The 20951-nt window shown below is 37.7% G+C and overlaps 1 protein-coding gene across 5 annotated transcripts in view; it reads right to left on the bottom strand.

The window, feature by feature from the left end:
- ZNF521 (zinc finger protein 521) overlaps nucleotides 1-20951 on the bottom strand; it is a 290644-nt gene that overhangs the window by 184882 nt on the left and 84811 nt on the right. The window lies entirely within an intron of this gene.

Here is a 20951-nt window from a genome sequence, read left to right as displayed (position 1 = left end):
GCTGTAGGTTCACAGCAAAATTGAGCAGAAAGTACAGGGATTTCCCATATAGCCATGCCTGGACACACGCATAGTATCCCCTATTATTGACATCCCCCACCAGAATGGTACATTTGTTACAACTGATGAACCTCCATTGACACATCATTATCACCCAAACACTCATATGCTTTTTAGTCTAAGCTTCATGCGTTCACTTTGCAGCTAGGCGGATGATGCAAGACAGGGAAGAAGGTGGCTTATTTGAGACAAAACAGTCCCAATTGCTTTTGTAACTTGTATTCAAGTCTATTCATTCGCTATTTTACCCATTTGTTCATCAAATGGGCATTTTGCTAGGCACTGGGATCAAAGGTGTATGAAATGTGATTCTTCACCAATTCTTGGTTTTCTGTAAATATGTACAGAAGCATTTAAAATGTACATATTACATTTTTAAAAGGCTTGTGCTCTGCTGGGTGTGGTGGCTAACACCTGTAATCCCAGCACTTTGGGAGGCTGAGGCAAGATGATGGCTCGAGGGCTGGAGTTCAGGACTAGCCTGAGCAACACAGGGAGACCCAACTCTACAAAAAATTTTAAAATTAGCCAGATGTGATGGTACATGACTGTTGTCCCAGCTACTCAGAAGGCTGAGGCAAGAGGGTTGCTTAAGCCTAGGAGTTTGAGGTTACTGTGAGTGCCACTGCAGTCCAGCCTGGGTGACAGAGTGAGACCCTTCTCTTAAAAAAAGAAAGAAAACAGCTGAACGTGCTAACCAATTGCACCACAGCAACATCACACACAAGGGCCTGTTGTGGGGTGAGGGGACGGGGGAGGGATAGCATTAGGAGATATACCTAATGTAAATGACGAGTTAATGGGTGCAACACACCAACATGGCACATGTATACATATGTAACAAACCTGCACGTTGTGCACATGTACCCTAGAACTTAAAGTACAATAAATAAATAAATAAAGTAAAAAAGAAAGAAAAAAGTCTTATGTTCTTTATGGAAAAAAAGCTTTAAAATAGCTATGAGTTTGTCGCTCAAAAGCTATTACATTTCATATCTTGTGAATATTCATAATGTAGAAGGTCCCTTTGCTTCAGTGCGTATAACACCATAATCAATTGTAGTGATAGATTAATTTTCTAAAATAGACAAGAATCATTCTCTTTTACAGATTTCTTTTTTGTTTGATCCTATTTTCTTTTTCCCCCATCCAACTAATATGTTCACTATATTTTATATTGTTGTAGGCAAAGACTTATCAAAACCCCAAAATGTAGCTATTATTGTTAAGACTATTCAGTTACTGCTTTGGGCTCTTTTGCCTCATTCTTCTTTCCACCACCCTCCACCCTCTCTTAAAGTAACATTTTGCTTTCTGGTGAATTTTCCAGTGGGCTTGCTAACATTGCTAATATGTTACCTTAGAGCCAATTTAATGTGAGCATTGATTTCCTTTCCCCACCTAAGAGAGGATTCAGTTCAATTATTATTGATATTATTGATGTTTTCTCTCTTCCCTTTGTCACCTCCCTTGCCCAAAATCTTGAGCATAGTCTTTACTTGGGCTGTGGTCACATGACCTTGTGTTTGCCAACCCACAGAAGGGGTTCCATAGTGCTTCTCATCCTGAGGACTCTCCTGCTTGACAACACCCATTCCCAGACTAACTATTTTTACCTAATATTCCACTGGAACAAAGAGAATTTTGAAGCCCACTTAATGAACTAGTGAATACATTTTCAGGTGTGTTCCAGCTACCACCCCAGACCTGCTCTTCTGATGCATTCATCATTTCCATAATGATATTCCGATGACCCATATATGGATGAGACCCAGAAGAGGCACAGCAGATACAAAGTTGACCAAGACACAATACATGGCTACAATGAATAGTTCACTGACTAATGAATGGGAGAGGCACACATGTAAACATATGATTACAACACAAGGAAATCAGGAATGTAATAGACCTCTCTACAGAAATGTTGTGGGTGTTCTGTGGAAGAAGCACCAAAATAATCTTGTAGAACATATAATAGCCACCGAGGATGTGTTCTTTGAGTTGAACCTTAAAGAATAAGCAGGAGTTTTCCAGGCAGGAAAACAATAGCATGTACAAATGCAAACATTTGTGATCAGGGAATCAATGGTGTGAAATGACTACAAAGAGGAACTTGACCTTGGCTGCACATTAAAATTGCCTGGAAATCTTTCTAAAATATTGATGCTTCTACTCCACTCCTAGAAATTCTTATCACATTGGACTAGAGGTGAAGTTTAGATTAGTATTTTTTTGAAGTTTCTCAGGCAACACTACAGCCAGGTTCAAGTGCCACTGGACTAGAACATAGAATTTGTGAGAGGAAGTAGAGCCCGATCATGATAGCTTACAGCCCCACGTTTATTTGCAGGCAGCAGAGACAGAGCTGTTGAAGGATTTCAATCAGCAGAGATGGTTTTCACCAGAGCCCTTTGGAGTAGGAGGGACTGGACGAAGTCTAGAGGCAGGGAGTCCACTTATAAGGCTATGGCAATGGTCCAGTGAGAGGCAAAAAAACCTAAAGTGAAGGAGTAGCCCAGTGACAGAGTGAAGGAAATGCATTCGTTTGGAAAAATAGATCCAAAAGACTCAGTGACTAATTATATATGATGAGGGAAGGACAAATGCCTGTAATGTCTCTTCCTCCCAAGTTCCCTGCCATTTGTCACACTATTATCACTATATGGTTGGTTTACTGCAAATGTTTGCAAGAAGAGTATTAGGATAAAAATCATAGTTTGAATCCAAATGTCAGAAACAACAGGACTCAATACCAATGTTACAGATTGCTTTTCTACTTAAAGTCAGCTATCTTGACACCACACACACACACACACACACACGTCTGATAGGAAGGTTAAAAGAAGACTCTATTTTGGCTGGGTTAGAACGAAGTAGGCACCCTTATAAAAAAAGGAGTTTGACATGTATGTCCCACAGACTCTAGGTCAGCAACAACACCTCTGAATCTGAAATACAACGTTATACACCAACGGAGCTTTACCCGGGAAGAACATCTGCAAAAATGACAACAGAATATTGAAGCAAGAATGATTCTACATACTAACCTGCCTTTCGGCCTGCCTCTCCTGGAAAAGACTTGGCAACACTGAATGTATATTATGATGTTATCATTTATGTAGTGGCGGTTTTAAAATGTAAACTTCTTCATCATGACATTTAGGCAAAGATAACCTTATGGTTTTCTAAATAACATGAGTTAGCATATTAATTTGAAAAGCTATATTGATATTTACAACAATCCTCTTATCCTGTGTACTTTTCTAGCTTTATTTAAAGAACTTTATCTTTATCTAGATAAAGAACCTTTACACACCTTTCCCACTTACTTCATTAATTAGTCATTAATAACAGTGTAAATACGTAAGACCTTGCAGGCATTGGCATATGCACACAAATTTCCTTCCGTCAGACAGGGATACAACCACAAGTGTGCACTTATTTAAAAACTCAAGTACTGAGCACTATTATAATCACCAAACACTGAGAACCTACTAAATGCTAAACTAATCTATTTTAACAGAGGCTAACAAACTACAGCTTATAGGCCAAATGCTCTTGCTTTTGTAAATAAAGTTTTACTGGAACACAGCCATTCTTATTCATTCACATATACAATATGAGTTGTTCAATGCAGCAGAGTTAACTGGTTGTGACAGAAACCATACGGCTCACAGAACCTCAAATATTTACTATGCTGACTTCCATAATAAAAGTTTGACAATCCTTGAATTATAGCATTGTCTTATATATTAACAACCCTCTCTCACATAGCAAGAATAAATATTTATGGCACCATACTTCTTTACTTTCTTTTTTTTTTTTTTTTTTGATACAGAGTCTTGCTCTGTCACCCAGGCTGGAGTGCAGTGGCGCGATCTCGGCTCACTACAAGCTCCGCCTCCCGGGTTCACGCCATTCTCCTGCCTCAGCTTCCAGAGTAGCTGGGACTACAGGCGCCCGCCACCACGCCCGGCTAATTTTTTGTATTTTTAGTAGAGACGGGGTTTCACCGTGTTAGCCAGGATGGTCTCCATCTCCTGACCTCGTGATCCACCCTCCTCAGCCTCCCTAAGTGCTGGAATTACAGGCATGAGCCACCGCACCGGGCCTTTACTTTCTTTTTTTTTTTTTTAAGACAGTCTTGTTCTGTCACCCAGGTTGGAGGGCAGTGGCACGATCTTGGCTCACTGCAGCCTCTGCCTCCTGGGTTCAAGTGATTCTCGTGCCTCAGCCTCCCAAGTAACTGGGATTACAGGCTCATGCCACCATGCACAGCTAATTTTTGTGCCTTTAGTAGAGATGGGGTTTTGCCATGTTGGCCAGGCTGATCTCGAACTCCTGACATCAAGTGATCTGCCCACCTCAGCCTCCCGAAGTGCTGGGATTACAGGCCTGAGCCACCACTCCTGGTCTTCTTTACTTTCTATCTCTGTTGTCTTTGCTAAAATAAAAGAATTGTACTCTGCCTAAAATTTACTAAAATATTACACTTGCAGGGGACAGAGGCTGAAAGCTGATAATCATATTCTGAAATAACCGATATTTTAACATTACATAAATTTAACTCTGCTAACGACTGTGAAATAATTTTTCTTTTATTTTGTTTTGAGACCAAGTCTCGCTCTGTCGCCCCGGCTGGAGTGCTATGGCGCAATCTCGGCTAACTGCAAGCTCCGCCTCCCAGGTTCAGGCCATTCACCAGCCTCAGCATCTGGAGTAGCTGGGACTACAGGCACCCGGCATCACGCCCGGCTAATTTTTTTGTATTTTTAGTAGGGATGGGGTTTCATCGTATTAGCCAGGACGGTCTCGATCTCCTGACCTTGTGATCCACCAATGAAAATGTAAAATCATTTTTCATTTGTCCATTGCCCTTCAAGTTACATAATCTCACACTCTTTCCTATTAAGCAAGGCTGTTTTTAGAATCTGTTTTATATTACTTAGCTGTCTGGGACTGGGTGGCCGAAAAGAGCCATCCCTCAGCTTTCAGCAATTATCCAATACCAGATACAAAAATTATCATCAGCAACTTGTTTGCCAAATTTACTGTGGAATAGATCTGAAGTAAGCTGTTTTTCCTTAGTTTTGGTCCTTCTTCTTTAAAACTGTCATGTTTTAAATTGGTCAGAATTTGTGCCTTTTACTCCCATAAGAATGATTGCAATATGCATGAATTTCTGCCTTCAGCAAGACTGTAACAATCTTTCACCTATTGGCCTTAGAGATTAATGTCTGTATGGGTGCCAAATTCTTCAGAAACTAGCTGCCAAATGTGTTATCTTCCAAATAGTGAACTCCGATGTTATTATTCCCTTTTGAAAAATGCCCCAGAATTTAGGAAGCCATCCTGTTGATATGTGAATTATACACATTTTACAGGCTTTGGCTTCGATTTCCCTTAAACACAATAATTTCCATGGTCTTTTCCAATAGATCATTTAGCCATCTTGAAATTTAAAATGTCTTATGTAAAAATCATGTCTCTCCATTTGGTTAAAAAATGATTGTGAGGGTAAGAGATTCTTAAGTGAAAAGTTAAGAAAAATGTATTCAAAGTGAAAATATATTCCATGAGATGTTAGATTTTAGATTTGCAAGTATCCATATATATGTTTGACATCATGTAAACGAAACACTCAAATAACTGAGGTTTGTCTTTCTTCCACTTGGGTTTTCTAAAATAAAATGACAAATATTATTTCCCATGTAAGTCTTTAAAAGGACCTACCTGTTCTCAAAACTACAGATCTTAATTCTCTACTGCAGTTTTGCAGGGGGAAAATGCCGATTTGCTATATACTATCAGGATATCAGGAATAACAATGCTTGGTGGTCAAAATGAAACAGCATTCGACGGAACCGGCTTTTCTTTTTCCCTTCTCATTTCTATTTGCCAAACTGCCTGCTCTGCTTTTTATGTAAAACTGCAGATGTCTTCTTATTAATCAAGATTCTAATACATTCCAGATGAATAAACAACTTTGGTACTACAGCACGTACCATTCTCCTTAAACCCAGGATTTATTAGAATTGCCCATTCCAAGATCTCTTAACTTTAAAAAGATGGTTTATTGTTCCTATTTCTACAGCAGGGGCCTAATAAATGCACTGAAACTATGACTTTGTCCCTTTGCAATACAATATTCAAAGAGATTTCCAGCCCTACAGTGTAACGTTATCCAAATCCTTTGAAACCCTAAGTAGTTTGCTCAAACTCAATCATCCATATACAGAAATCATAGACAATCAATACAAATGCAATATGTTAGTCATGACATTAGAGAAACAATGTCCCAGAACCCTCTGCAGTATGCGCCAGTACATTCAGCGTCTACTGTACAGGCCAATGTGGCAGCTGCAACGTAAAGCTCTAATTAAAAAGCACTCTTTGGTGAACAGCTAAATATTTTGATTTTGAACCTTTTCTTATACAAGGAATAATTCAGGGAAAATTATCTACACACATGGTATTGATTAACTCAGGGCTGTGATTTCTCTGATTTCATACTGGTGATAGTTCAATGCGAGTTTACCATGTAATTTACCCAATCAAAATATGTTCAAGTACCGATATTTAAAAATTAAATTCTGCTCCACAACCATTATTTTATGTATTTCTACTTGCACCGTTTTCAAGCTAAAGGAAAATAGGTCTTTCTCTATGTAATCAAAAAGAAACAGGACGGGGAAGTAATAATAAGGTGTAAAAGCACATATTATAGCAATGTATGTGGCTAATAGCTTTTGTATAGCATTAGCACCCCTCTTACTGCTCCCAGTTTACTAATGTTCTTACTAATACTGGACTCCTAAGGGGGGTTCTATAAATAAGACATTTATATAGAAAACTAGGAAAATATGAAAGGTTATAATATTAACATACCAAACTCATTTTTAATTAAAGAAATAAAAAAGCCGAGTCTTTAGGGGGTTTGGGAAAATAAGGTAGTCAAATGAGACCAATTAACTTCATTAGCTTCTGCAAATACCTAGTTTTCTAACACATTCCTATTTTTCCATCTGCTCCACAGTTAAATGTGTCTACAAATTAACATTTTATTTATGATTCAGGTTCTGATTCATAAACACTATGCACATATTCTACAAAAATCTAATACTTCATGGAAAAATACAGAGGACTACTACATTGCAACTTATTTACCAATTTTTTTTTTCTTGAACAAAGCAATCCAGATCATAAAATACCATAGGCTAGGAAATCAGCTACACACTTTCTAGTTCCTTCTGTTTTTAACACAAAGTATTTTCCCTGGATATATCTGAAGAAGTTAAAATTGCTGCCTTTTCTATGTCCTCCTTTTTTATTCTCATCTCATAGTAAATGGCAAAGAAGTTTCTTATTCAGTATCTTACAAAGTTCTCCCCACTCTGGCCTGACATTCACAGTAACTTCAAACCCCACAGCGCATCCATAATGTGCTAGAAATGCTTTATATCTGAGTTTTAAATGTTGTGCAAGTGCCTGTGCTTTCTACTGGCTTATATAGGAGAGCAAAGCTTTCAAAATATGTTGCAGGGATAAACAAAAATCAGCGTAGTTAAAGGGTGTATGCTAATTCCATTTTAAGTACTTATAAAAACCTTATCCATAAGACAAACCAACTTCCTTCACGCAACTGAGAACACAGGCACTTTTACAAATGGACTCAAGAGTTATTTAATTTCACTTTAACTTCTGTAAGTAACTCTTTATCCCTTGCTGACATGCCATTTTATTATTTTATTATTTACAGCAGTATTTGTTCATAAATCAAATCCATACACCTCTTAAGATAACAGCAAAACACAAAAAAGCAGAAAAGAATTTTCCTTCTGAATCCAATAATTCCAAGAATATGTGTTTCTACAAATTATACTGTTGGTCCCTGGCACAGGCCCTTTCTGACTGGGCACCAGACCCCTAACCCCTGAAGTATAAATTACTACTGTATTGCCATTTCTTTGCACTGCCACATTCCTGGGACATTACTATCTTGAAGGGAAGCCTGTCACATTCAGGAAAATTTAGGGGAAACAATTGGAGTTTAAAAGAATTAGACTCATTATATTTTTGTGACTTATACTAACTACTTTTACCTTCTATGTAGCAAAATTGAATATATTTCTTCTATTTGATCTCCTTCAAAAAAGTTGGGGTGCTCAAACTGGTGTATATATTTGGGATTTTAAATTTTTTCAATAAAAAGACTCCATATTTCATGAGGAAAAGACATGGTTCCATTTAGATTTTGTGCTTCAAAAAATGTATTTGCTGATATACAATGGAGCTGTCATAAGTCAAAGTTAAATGAGAGGCAGCATTTGGATAATAAAAAATATGGTTAATAAGAAATGATCAGCATGTAATTTGCTCAGGTCCTCTGGAGAAATACAGATATAAATTGGAAATCAGTATTAAGGGCACTGTACAACACAGTATTGGTTTGAACTATACCTCCAAAGGGTTCAATAGCAGATGTGGAGGGGGAACTATTTGCAAGCACCTTACACTTCTCTTGGATAATTTTTACACATGATATGAACTCAAATACTTGCCCAACTCTTCAGTTACTCTGACTATGCAGTAGTCTTACTTGGCATGAACAAGGTCTGATGCTGTCACAGAGAAAAGTACAATTTTACAGCTGGAAGCAGCATCAGAAACCAACTTGTCCAGCACGTTGTTATTCAACTCAGAGAAATTAAGTTCTTTGCCTAAAGTCCTAAAATAGTAATGAAGTCTTTTCATTTTGGGTTCTAGGCTCTATATCAACTTCACCAGCAGATATGGGTACTGGGGAATAATTATGGGACAGTAAAGGCTGGCTGCGCCATGCAATAAAAATCAATGAAGTAAGGTAAATGCATACAAAAGATGTATTCACTGGTATATACTTATTTTGTCTTAAAGGTAGAAGCATGTACACTATCTAAATGAACATATTTCAGTCCCATTTTGATAGGGCCAAACTACATCAACCAGGTAGAAAAAATGTTCCCTAGCAATAAAATAACAACATGTCCATCAGCTACTACCCAGGACAGCTGTCTATAATTTTGATTTTAAATCAAATTCTCACCTATCTATAGCCTAATATCTTTTAAAATCGATTAAGTTTCTTCTTTGCAGATGCTGGTTGATTTGTGGTTATGGCTGATTTACAAAGTCCTTCTCCCTGGTAATTTACCAGATCAAGGTACCTTCTATAAACCTAACTTGAATGAATATAGAGTAATACAGGATGTGAGTTCCTGAGATCTCCTAGACATAAAAGAAGGAAGCAAGATAAGAACAGGGAATGGGCCTGTTGCCCATGGGAGTAGCCCACTGTAAAAATGGACTTGTCTTCTCTGAATCTTATTTGATACCCACTGTTTTCCGCTGAGGTTTATGTAGCTTGTTTGATTACAGATCTTTGTCCCTAGATTTCTTCTCCACCCCACCTTTCTTTTCATATGCAGACCCTTGGACTTCTATAATGGAATGGTGCCACCCCTAAGAAAGAGTCTGAAAAATGAACTAGCACAGTGAAAACCCCCAGCAATGTTATGCAAATTTATCATGAGTTAAGCTACAAGTACAAATTTGCTACATTGTGGAAAGGCTATAAAATAGCAATTTGTCTTGCTGTATATGCAATTTTAATGTATTCCAAAGCATGTGTATTGTCTATTTCTATTACCCAGATCATTCAAACTTTTAAGTGCAAAGTAAATAAAAAGCATTGCCTTTTTAATAATATGCAGTTGTGGCATATGCTTTTCTTGTTTTCCACCTCCAGTGTGGCCCAGAAACACATAATTGCTGCTTTTACTCATGTTATCTGATCATTACACAAAACATGAACCTGTTTGAGATTACTTTATATTTTTACAAGTATTATTGTTAACAGCTACTTTCACTATTCTGGAAACAACTGAGAATTTTAGTAGGTAGTGGGTTATATTTCTTAATACTTTACCTACAAAGTAAAAAGGAAGGTGGAAAGTTTAACTTTTTTCCTTCAAATTTGTATAAAACTGCAACCACCTTTCATAAAATTACCAATATAATCACTACATAAGAATGCATAAAGTGCTCTTGGGTTCTCGTTGTTCAGATATGTAGTAACTGAATGTATTTTTCTATATATTCTTTCCCTGCTATTTTATTTCTGATATAAAAGACGTAAATATTTTAATCTATACAAGTCACTTACATTCAATATTATAACACACTTGCTTCACTGATTTATCAATTTGCTCAATCAACAAACACCTTCTGAGTACCTACCATGATGAGGCACTGTGATGGAGGCTAAGAAGATACGAAGATGAAAATGACCCAGTCATTGATCTCAAGTCTCATAACATAGTATCAGCTCACAATTTTGGGAGAGTTAAGCATATGACCCAGCAATGCCACTTCTGGACATATACCCAAAAGAAATGAAAGCACAGTCTCAGAGACAGTATGTGCACGTCCATGTTCACTGCAGCATAATTCACAAGAACCAAGAGGTAGAAGCAACCTCCCATCATGAATGATGATGAATGAATGGATAAATAAAACGTGGTATATGCACACATCAGATGAATGGATAAATAAAATGTGGTATATATATATAATGGGATATTATTTATCATTAAAGAAGAAGGGAATATTGTCACATGATGCAACACAGATGAACCTTGCAGGCATTAAGCTAAGTGGAAAGTGCCAATATGAATAGACAAATACCATATGATTCCACTTATATGAGGTACCTAGAGTAGTCAAATTCATAGAGACAAAACACAGAATGGTATTTGCCAGGGGCTAGGGAGAGACGGGGATGCGGAATTGTTTAATGAGTATAGAGTTTCAGTTTTGCAAGATGAAAAGAGTTCTGGAGATTGGCTGCACAAATGATGTGAATGTACGTGACACTTAAAATGATTTGGATATGTAAAATTTTATGTTATGTATACTTTACCACAATTAATTTTTTTAAGTTAGCAGTTATAAAACATATGCAAATATGATGCAAACAAAAGCATAAATGCCTTAAAAGAAGACAGTGATGATTCCAAGGAGAGAGAGGTTATGTCAGGTTGGAGTATGCAGTTGCCTTCAAAATGGAGCATTTCAGATGGGTTTGTGACAGAAGTAGAGTTTCTGACTCTACCCTCAAGACTTTAAGGCTTGAAAAGAGGCCCCCTACAGGAGCGAAGTGCGGGGAAGGGATCCCAGAGGCCAGATAATTCTGAAGAGGCTCTTAGTCTGCAGTCCTTTGTGAGGAAATGGGACAATCTAAGGAAGAAAGACAAGAACAGAGCTAGGAAGGAGAACAGTGTTGGGTCAGAAATACAAGTGTGTGTGCAGCTGAAGGAAAAAAAAAAAAACTGAGTTCACTATGGCAGAACAAGGTGTAGAGCATCTCACAGAAGGACAGGTGGTTAAATGGTCCAGATTTATTGAGCATGCCATTGGACTGAGTTCTGAGAAGGCCATGGCAAAAAATACTTCAATAAAGGCACCACAGATGTAGTTGAAAGAAAGGAACATTCTGGGTGAAGTCAAAAGCACAAGGAAAGGCAGAGATGAGAAAAGTCTAGCAGGAAATGAGGCTAGATGGGGAGACTACAGTAGATCATTGGGGTAGCAAGGCAGGATGGGACTCCCTGGGTAAATACACTGTACTCATAGTTTTAAGAACACTTCTATTGCTTTGAGGAAAATGGAATTGACCATCAACTTAAGTAACATCTAAGTTCCCTCATTTAACTCACAAATTATAATGATTAAAAAGATCTATTTTAGAAAGGAGCACTGAGTTCATACCCATTTCAATCTGTTTTTTTCAATTTACTTGTCATGATGGGCTATTAAGTTTAATGTAAATATCAAGCTAGGAGTGAGTTTTAGTAGTGAGACTCCTGGACAACCAGGAAAAGAAGCCTGGACTCAACACATTGCTTCAACTTCTTATGTGACCTTAAATACATAACTTCCTGTCTGAACCTTCGTTTCCTTTCTTGGTAAGTTCAAAAGGGACTAGATTTCTACACTGTTTCTTATCCATGCAGTTCTAATATTCTGTGACTGTTTCAAGGTGGAGGGTAAACTGCCTGAGAGTCAGAAATCCATTCATAAGGGATATTCCCTGTTCTTCTCTGCCTGCCAGCGGCTACATGGAGCACCTAAAGGCAATAGGAAAACAGAAAATAATTGCCTCCTGTACTCGCAGGTCATGGAACTTCCTCTTCACTTTCCAGCTTATCAGAGATGCTTGTTGAGTATCAAATGCATATTTTCAAATTCCTTGTATCTCAGCCTTCCTGACTGGAAGAGATATAAAGGAAGAGTAGTGGCTTTCAAGTCTTGGGAAGAGGTCCATATCCCATTATAACGGGTGAAGCTCAACAACGTTCTCATGTCTCTTCAATTTAGTTTTCTTTTTTCTCCTTCGATATTTTGTATAAAGTCCCAGAAGACCATATTCACAGACACACATGCACATGTGTGCACAAATACACATACAGACATACACGCACACTTCATATTTAAAAAATAAAATTTCTTTTGGTTTATCTGCCATTTGAAGTTATACATGTAGTATTCCCTTCTGTATGTATAGGCTATAGATTAAATAAAGACAGTTTTATACTACATTATTGATAACAAGAGGCACCCTCATAATTGATAAAAATAATAATATTAAAAGGTAAACACCACTTCCTGTTCATTACCTTCGTTTTCAGAAAAAAAGTCACTTGCTTTATTTCACATTTAGTAGCTGTTATTGATGATAAGGTTTAGATAATACCAGTGGAGAATTGCTTTTATTCCAGCAAGACAGCATTCTTAGAATATGCCCATAGACTATTACAAAATGTACAGCTTGCCCAACATGAATCACAGTGATAGGATTAGGCCCAAAGGGAGCTATGACAACTCTCTACAAGTAACTGAAAGGTGCAAATGGCAGGGAGGGAAAAGAATTATTTAAAGAGGTCCGAGGTGTATGTGAAGAGGGATTAAATTAAGCAAAGGAAAATTCAGGTTTCATATAAAGAAAAAATTCCTAATGGCAATATGTTAAAAGAATAGCTTCCCAAGAAATGTGTCAGAAGCTGAGATGCTGGAGGGAATTTTAACTGTAACTGAAACAATACTGGAAATAGACCATAAGGACAGAAGCCCATGCCGGTGAGAGATGAGCTTGTTGACCCACCAGCTTTCCTATCTTCTTTTCTATCACACTATGGATCTTTCTGAAGAAAATAAGAGATTAAAGACAGAACTAGCCTATCAAAAATGACACTGGAGATACGTGACCTCTCTATTTATGAAAGAAGATCACTTATATGGGTTTCCTATGGGCTGCCTCTCCATCTACCACAACAGGGTAAGTGAAAATGTTCTCCAAACAGAGAGTATCATTTAGGTATAAAATATTATAATAAAAATAATAGCTATCATCTATTGAGTAATGACAATGTGCCAGGCACCCTGCTACGTGCTTGATATATGTCATGTCATTTACACTTCACAAAAACCTGTGAGCTTTCAAAGATGAGAGAACCAAGACCTAATACGTGCCTAAGAACACAGAGTCCATAAGTAGTGGAAGATTTGAACCCATGTAGTTAAGAGGTCAGTGCCTGAGCTCTCAATTCCTGAGCTACTTTCAACAACATGGCAGCTAAGAAAGTTCACACCAAAAAGAGAAAGCTAGTTTTTTGTTTGTTTTTTTTTAATCTTTTTACCCAGCGTAGGTACCAGGAGGGATCTCCGAAAGGCAGGTTACTCCTCGCCAGGAGAAGGATCAAATCTTGAGCTTATTTTAAATTGGCCCATTCTAGGTACAGTCTTGGCCAAGTCTGGATTTGTAATTTAGCAGAAAAGAAACTTTTGAAGCAGCCCTTTGATTCAATTCTTGTGACCCTTGTGAAATAAACCTTCTTAAGACTGAGTTATGGTATCAATTTGCTTCAATCCAACAAATATGTACACTGTGATGCACTCAAGGGGCTAATATCTAGCTGGGGATCAGATTAGTTCATCTCCAAAGTAGTTGGAGGGGGCACCACAGGCATAAACTTCCAGGAGCAGAGGTAAGAAGAGAGCTGAAGGGAGTAGAGAGGAAAACAAAAACAGCAACAAGAGGGTGGAGTCGGGGCCCAGGTGAACTAGAATTGCAAGACGATCATTCCTTCCACTTGTTGTGCAATAAAGATCTGTTGAGGGCCTACCATGTGCCAAGCACTGGAAACACAGCCGTCAATGGTATTTCAGACTTTATGGAGCTTACAGGATAGTCAGAAGACAGACATTACCCAACAACAGTTCACAGAGAATGTGGCCATGGGCACACCTAGACTGGGGCTCAGTGAAGGCCTCCCAGAGGGAACACCCCTTAAACTAAAAGGAAGAAGAGGCAAAGAGGAGATTGACTCCAGACAGAAAGCACAGCATGAGGACAGGCCAAGGAAGGAAAAGTGCTTGGACAGTTCAAGGAATAGATAGCAAGTGGGGCTAGCAGAGCAAACAAGGGGGAGGTTGGGGAGGAGAAAGCTACAAGATTCTGCACAGGCAAATTATGTAGGGAGTGTAAGGTGCATAAAGGACTCTGAAGTTCATTCAAAGAGCTTTGGGAAACACTGAGAGCTTTTGAGCATGAACTGATTTGGTTCCAAGACAACATAATAGTAAATGCCAAGGTCTTCTGATTCAGACACATCCTGGGTTCAAAACCCACTTCTGTCACTTATTCACTATGTGCCCCTATGTCTCATACAAAAAAAAAAAAAATGCTAAAACAAAACAAAGCAAACAAAAAATAAATAAATAAAACAATGCCTACCTCTCCTAAAGTTGGCCAGAAGGATTAAGTAAGCTAAGATTGGTAGTTTAGTGCATTTCTGGAAATGTGGTCAGCATCAAAAAGAACAGGTAGCAACATAAAATGGGGATATAAAGTATGGGTGGGGTGGTGGGTCGGAGCATGGGATGTGGAGGAAGAAAACCTTAAGCAAGTTACTTAACCCTTTCTTCAGAACCTCAGCATCTTCATCTGGAAAACATGTTTCAACTTCATGGATTTCTTTTAAAAATTCAATGGAAAAAATATATGTATTATATCTAGCATATAGTAAGTATTGAGTAAATTATTATAATTATTGCTAGTAATAGTAACAATATATGGTATTATTCACAAAACTTTATACTTTTTGGCATGTTACTCCAAAAAAGCAGTGGATTTCCTACTATTATAATTACTCATGTGTCTTATCTATTCTTATTGAACTCTGTGGTGCTCAGAATATTTTCTCAGCATTATGTTATCTCTTCACTCTTCAAAATCCCCAGGAGAGTCATAGGTACAAATGAAAATACTGATGCATGTGGAAAGTAAAACTGCATAAGGAACACAAGAAGGAAAATATAGGTCACCAGAGTTCAACTAAAACGTAACTGTTACTCTATAAATAATAGATACCTTTCTTAAAATTAAGGTACAATTTCAACAGAGTAAAATACGAAAACCTGGAAACCTTTTCTTCAGGATACTTCATAAAGCAAGCTCCTTCTCTGCTTTTGCCTGTCACTTTCCAGGCTTCCAGAGTGTCACCGGAGTGCTACAGTGAGGTGGTTAAAGTATGAACCGGAGGGTCTGAGAGGAAATTTGCATCTCTGGGAATTCATGTCCAGAGTCCTCCTCAGTTTGGCCAACATCAGCTGCATCAGAGCACCTCCAGTTACTAACAAAACAGAGACTCTGGGGGCAAGTGAGTTAATACATTTTAGACCTAACTAAACGCCTGACCTGTTTGATTATCAGGAGCTAGGGGATGAGCTTTAAAACTCAGTGCTCGAACTTGATTCTGAACTCATCTTCCTTCTTGTTCCTAGAGTACCCCATACCCTCTGCAGTCAATGAGACGGATTCCCTGCTCAATTTTATAATTTTATGCTGTTTGCCATTCTTGTCACATAGTATGCTTGGCACATTAAAGGGGCCTAAGAAGGGTTTGCCTACTCGGTGAATGAGTCCATCTTCCCAATTTCTCTATCACAACATATATCTTACTTTCCTATACTTACGAACAGTTAGGAAGAAAAACAAAAAGCCAAAATAATTTATTTGATTTCCTCCTCCTCTCCCTCCTTCACTTTCTATCCCCTTTTTCCTTCTCTCTCCCTTCTCTCCTCTATTTTTTCTCTGTGTATATGCTTTTTTTTTTTTTTGATTTTTAAAAGCCACTCAATGAAGAGATTGAGCAGAGGCTGTCCAGTCTCAGAAACGGTGGTTTCCCCTGAGCAGATGGAACTCTATTAAGCTTGTCTCCATGGAATGTGCTTAAAGGAAGGCGGCTCTGCTGAAAGTCCTATATATTTAAGCAATGCCCAGAGTTGCTGAGTCTAACCATAACTTATTACCCACCCCCTGCTATGCGGAAGGACTCAGGCATTTTACCTCATCAGCGTTAAAGAAAAGGAGCCAGGAGTTTTTAAACAAACACAGCAGCAGACCAAACATCCTAAAACTCTTAAGTTTTTACTAGGGTTATAAAATCCTTAGTTAAGTAAACCAATAATTAAGAGATAGTAGCACAATGGACAATAGCTTTTGCCTTATAAAGGACAGACAGTACAAGAAGTCCCTATACAGTACAAGGAAACAATCACTTATGTCCCTTTATCACTTATGTCTTATGTCATCTTTCTTTACCCCCATACCATGGGAGTCTTCCGTGGCCCTCCCAAAAGACCTGCTCTGAAAAAAATATTAGAAAATTAAAGAGAACTGGTGAGTTCAAAAATGGGATGATTTCCTTTTTGAAAACAGGAACAATTTTAAGGCAGATACTTTTCCCTGGGGTTTTACATTCACATGGTATAGTACTCTTTTACAGAAATTCCTGCACTCCAAAATATCTTTCCTCACAGTACTTGAATGATTTTTTTCCATTTTGTTACACTACTTGAAGATAACACATTAGTTTTTGAAGTAGATCTTTTGTTTAGAAAGTACAAAAACATCTGGGAAGATTAACTATGTTGGTTATTCACATCTTAGCATGAATTTGCTCTAAGTAGGAATTCATTTTGACATTCTATAAACATTTACTGATCACCTACTATGATCAGAGAAAAAGACAATCTCTGCCCTCATGAAACTCATGGGTAAGAAAAGCAATAAACAAACTATCAAAATAATAAAGTGGTAAGTTTTTTGATATGGCAAATAAATACAAGGAGAAATAAGACCACAGTGTCAATACCTGGCTGAAAGAGACAGGAGGGCTGCCTGGGGTGGTGAGTAAAGAATAAGAAGAAGTCATCTACAGCTGTTATGTAGGGGATGTTTTAAAGGATATCCCAGGGACAGTCTGGGATGGTTTGAGCACCTGATATGCCAACAGACCTTTAGAGAGAATTAGGAGGTAGACAGGGGCTGAGGAATAGAGTGAAAATACTGCCAAGAAACAGCTTTGTCCATTGCAAACTTTCTCTGAATGTCAACTTAGATACTACTGGTGAGTAACTGTGAAGCAGGACAGAGCAGAGAGTACTAGAAATGGCCAGTGAAATATCTCCTTTTCTGTTTTGTAATTATTGGCTTGGATAATTCTCAATAAACCACTAGTAGTTTGGCACTTTTTCAGATTACAAGAATATATTCTCACAAATTTCAAATCTCTTAATCAAAACCAAGGTCAGAATGAGTCTCATTTAGCCCCAGGACAAAAGTTTATTAAAGCATCCAGAATTAGAAGGTAACTTTGATATTTAAATTTAGCTCCCAGTGCCTGGCATGTGGGAGACACTAATTTCATCCATCCTTCAAACCAATGATTCTGACCATGATCAAGATACAATATCACAGTTACTCTGATTGATGAAAAAAAAAGTTTTTTGTTTTTTTGAGACAGAGTTTCACTCTTGTCGCCCAGGCTGGAGTGCAGTGGCATGATCTTGGCTCACTGCAACCTCCGCCTCCCGGGTTCAAGTGATTCTCCTGCCTCAGCCTCCCAATTAGCTGGGATTACAGGTGCTTGCCACCACGCCCAGCTAATTTTTGTATTTTTAGTAGAGACGGAGCTTCACCATGTAGGTCAACAACTTTGTTTGTTTGTTTGTTTTTGGAACAGAGTCTCGCTCTGTCACCCAGGCTGGAGTGCAATGACATAATCTTGGCTCACTGCAACTTCTGCCTTCCGGGTTCAAGCCATTCTCCTGTGTCGGCCTCCTGAATAGCTGGGACTACAGGTGAACACTGCCACGCCCGGTTCATTTTTTGTATTTTTTAGTAGAGATGGGGTTTCACCGTGTTAACTAGGGTGGTCTCGAACTCCTGAGCTCGGGTGATCCGCCCACCTCAGCCTCCCAAAGTACTAGGATTAGAGGCATAAGCCACAGTGCCTGGCCTAGGTCAATAACTTTCTTAACCTATATATAAGAATGATTAAATAGGTTAGTAGCTTTTTCATTAGAATACCACACTTATACCTGTGATACTGTAACTATCTGAAATTTAACAGTGCTAAATTTTGTCATGTAACAAAATCTTTTTATATCCAAAGTATTTTACTTGTTCCAGATAGATACCATAAAAAGGTGTGGTACCCCATTATTGTGATGAATTGAAATCAGGTACCTGGTTCAAGCAGTTACCAACTTTCTAAACTCTTTGGACTGCAACTACTCTTGTATCTCAGGAAACTATTATCCTGATTTGTAGAGCTATGAGGATTAAATGAGGGGATTAGGATATTAATTCCTGGTATTTTTTACTCTGCCATTTTGTTCCAGCATTTTGAGTCTTAGAATATTGAATATAAGCACTTTACACAGAATTTTGTCAGTACAGATATATTTTTGTCATTAAATTTCTGGAATATACTCAACTGAGTTGATTAAATTCCTTCATCAATTTCTTATACAGCACTATTAACTACACTATTTTTTCCCATTTTAATTCTTGTTTCACTGAAATTATTTTCACTGGGAACAGCTCGTTTTTATTAAAATTATATGATGATAATTTGATTCATTTATCAATTTTGCCCATATTAAACATATTATGAGTTTTCTAAGATCAATATTTCTACCAAGTTCAATTTTTGTGATTCAAATTTTGAAGAATTACATTTTGTCAAGATCTCATTCCTCTGTCAATTTTATTCAAAACCAAATTTTATGGAGTTTAATTTACGTCTTCATGACGTTTATTTTTATGTTCATTATTTCTTTCAGTAATTTTCATTGTTAATTAAACAAAAGCCCGAAATTCTATTTATTTGTTAGCTAAATCAAGAAACTCTGATTAGATACTTTGTAAGAGGGAAGAAAACAGGGTGAAACAGAGGGAAGAAACAGAAAAAGCTTCAGGAAGGAGGAGAGGAAAATGTGGATACCATGAAAAGGAAAAGAATATAGAGAGAGAAACACCAAGTATGGCAGGAAGGAGAAAAGGAAGGAAAAAGTCTGCAGGAAAATAACAGCATATTCCTCCGGATGAAAATAATGGAAACCAAGTATCACCAGGGGAAAATAAACAGCTTCATTAAACAACAAAGCATAACTATTATTATTAGGTTTTAATAGGTTCCCTTCTAAAACTGTGTTGGTAAGTCAACTGTTATTCATGACATACATTTTTTTAAATATTAAACAAAAATCTAAGTTTCAGGTGACTTAACAGCACCATCCTCTGTTCTGAACACTCACAAGTTGCCACCTAACTGATGTTACTTAACTCCGGTGTTCAAAATACTTGTTCAGGTGTTGACTGTTGGGAACAACAAATGTGAGACAAAAAGCAGAGGCCAAAGTAGAAGAGGAAGAAAAGATAATTAGATCTTTACCTCTCCCATTCTTGGACTCAGGACTGGCTCTTGGTAGAATTACAATAAATGAAGTTATTATAAACATTCCTGCTTTCTTTCCTGAACTTAATTACTGTTACCCAGTTTCTCTCTCCCCCTGATATCAGAACCCTCTTAGTGTCCTAAGATCTCCCTCTAAGAGACTCTAGGAGACATTTATTCAGACACCTGAGGAGCGCTCTACATATCCACCCTCCTCATTCATTCTCACGTCCTGTTCCCTCAATATGACTGTTCTCCAGCACTGAAAGGAAAACAATCTGCTAGTACAACAACTATGAAGAACAGTTTAGAGGTTCCTCAAGAAACTAAAAATAGAGCTACCATATCCCATTGCGGGATACATGCCCAAAAGAAAGGAATCAGTAAATCAAAGAGATAAGTGTACTCATGCTTGTTGCAGCACTGTTGACAATAGCTAAGACTTGGAAGCAACCTAAGCGCCTATCAACAGATGAATGGGAAAAGAATATGTGGTATGTATACACAATGGAGTACTATTCAGACATAAAAAAAGAATAAGATCCTGTCATTTGCAACAACATGGATGGAACTGGAGATCATATGTTAAGTGAAACAAGCCAGGCACAGAAAGACAAACATCGCATCTTCTCACTTACTGGCAGAAGCTAAAAATCAAAACAATTGAACTCATGAGTACAGAGAGTAGGTGGATGGTTACCAAGGGCTGGGAAAAATAGTAGGAGTCTGGGGAAAAGGTGAGGATGGTTAATAGATACAAAAAATAGAAAGAATGAATGAATAAGACTTAGTATTTGATAGCATAACAGGGTGACTATAGTCAATAAAAACTTAACTGTGTATTTTAAACTAACTTATAAAGAGTATAATTGGATTGTTTGCAACTCATTGAATAAATGCTTGAGGGGATGGATGCCCCATTCTTCATGATGTGCTTATTTCACATTTCATGTCTGTATCAAAGCATCTCATGTACACCTACTATGTACCCACAAAAGTTCGAAATTAAAAAACAATTTTATTAGAAAAGAAAGCAATCTGATTAAA

The sequence above is a fragment of the Hylobates moloch genome, unplaced genomic scaffold (assembly GCF_009828535.3).
Source record: "Hylobates moloch isolate HMO894 unplaced genomic scaffold, HMol_V3 SCAFFOLD_5, whole genome shotgun sequence".
NCBI classification, from domain to species: Eukaryota; Metazoa; Chordata; class Mammalia; order Primates; family Hylobatidae; genus Hylobates; species Hylobates moloch.
The sequence above is the reverse complement of the archived record's forward strand: the minus strand, read 5'-3'. Positions and strand labels throughout refer to the sequence as shown.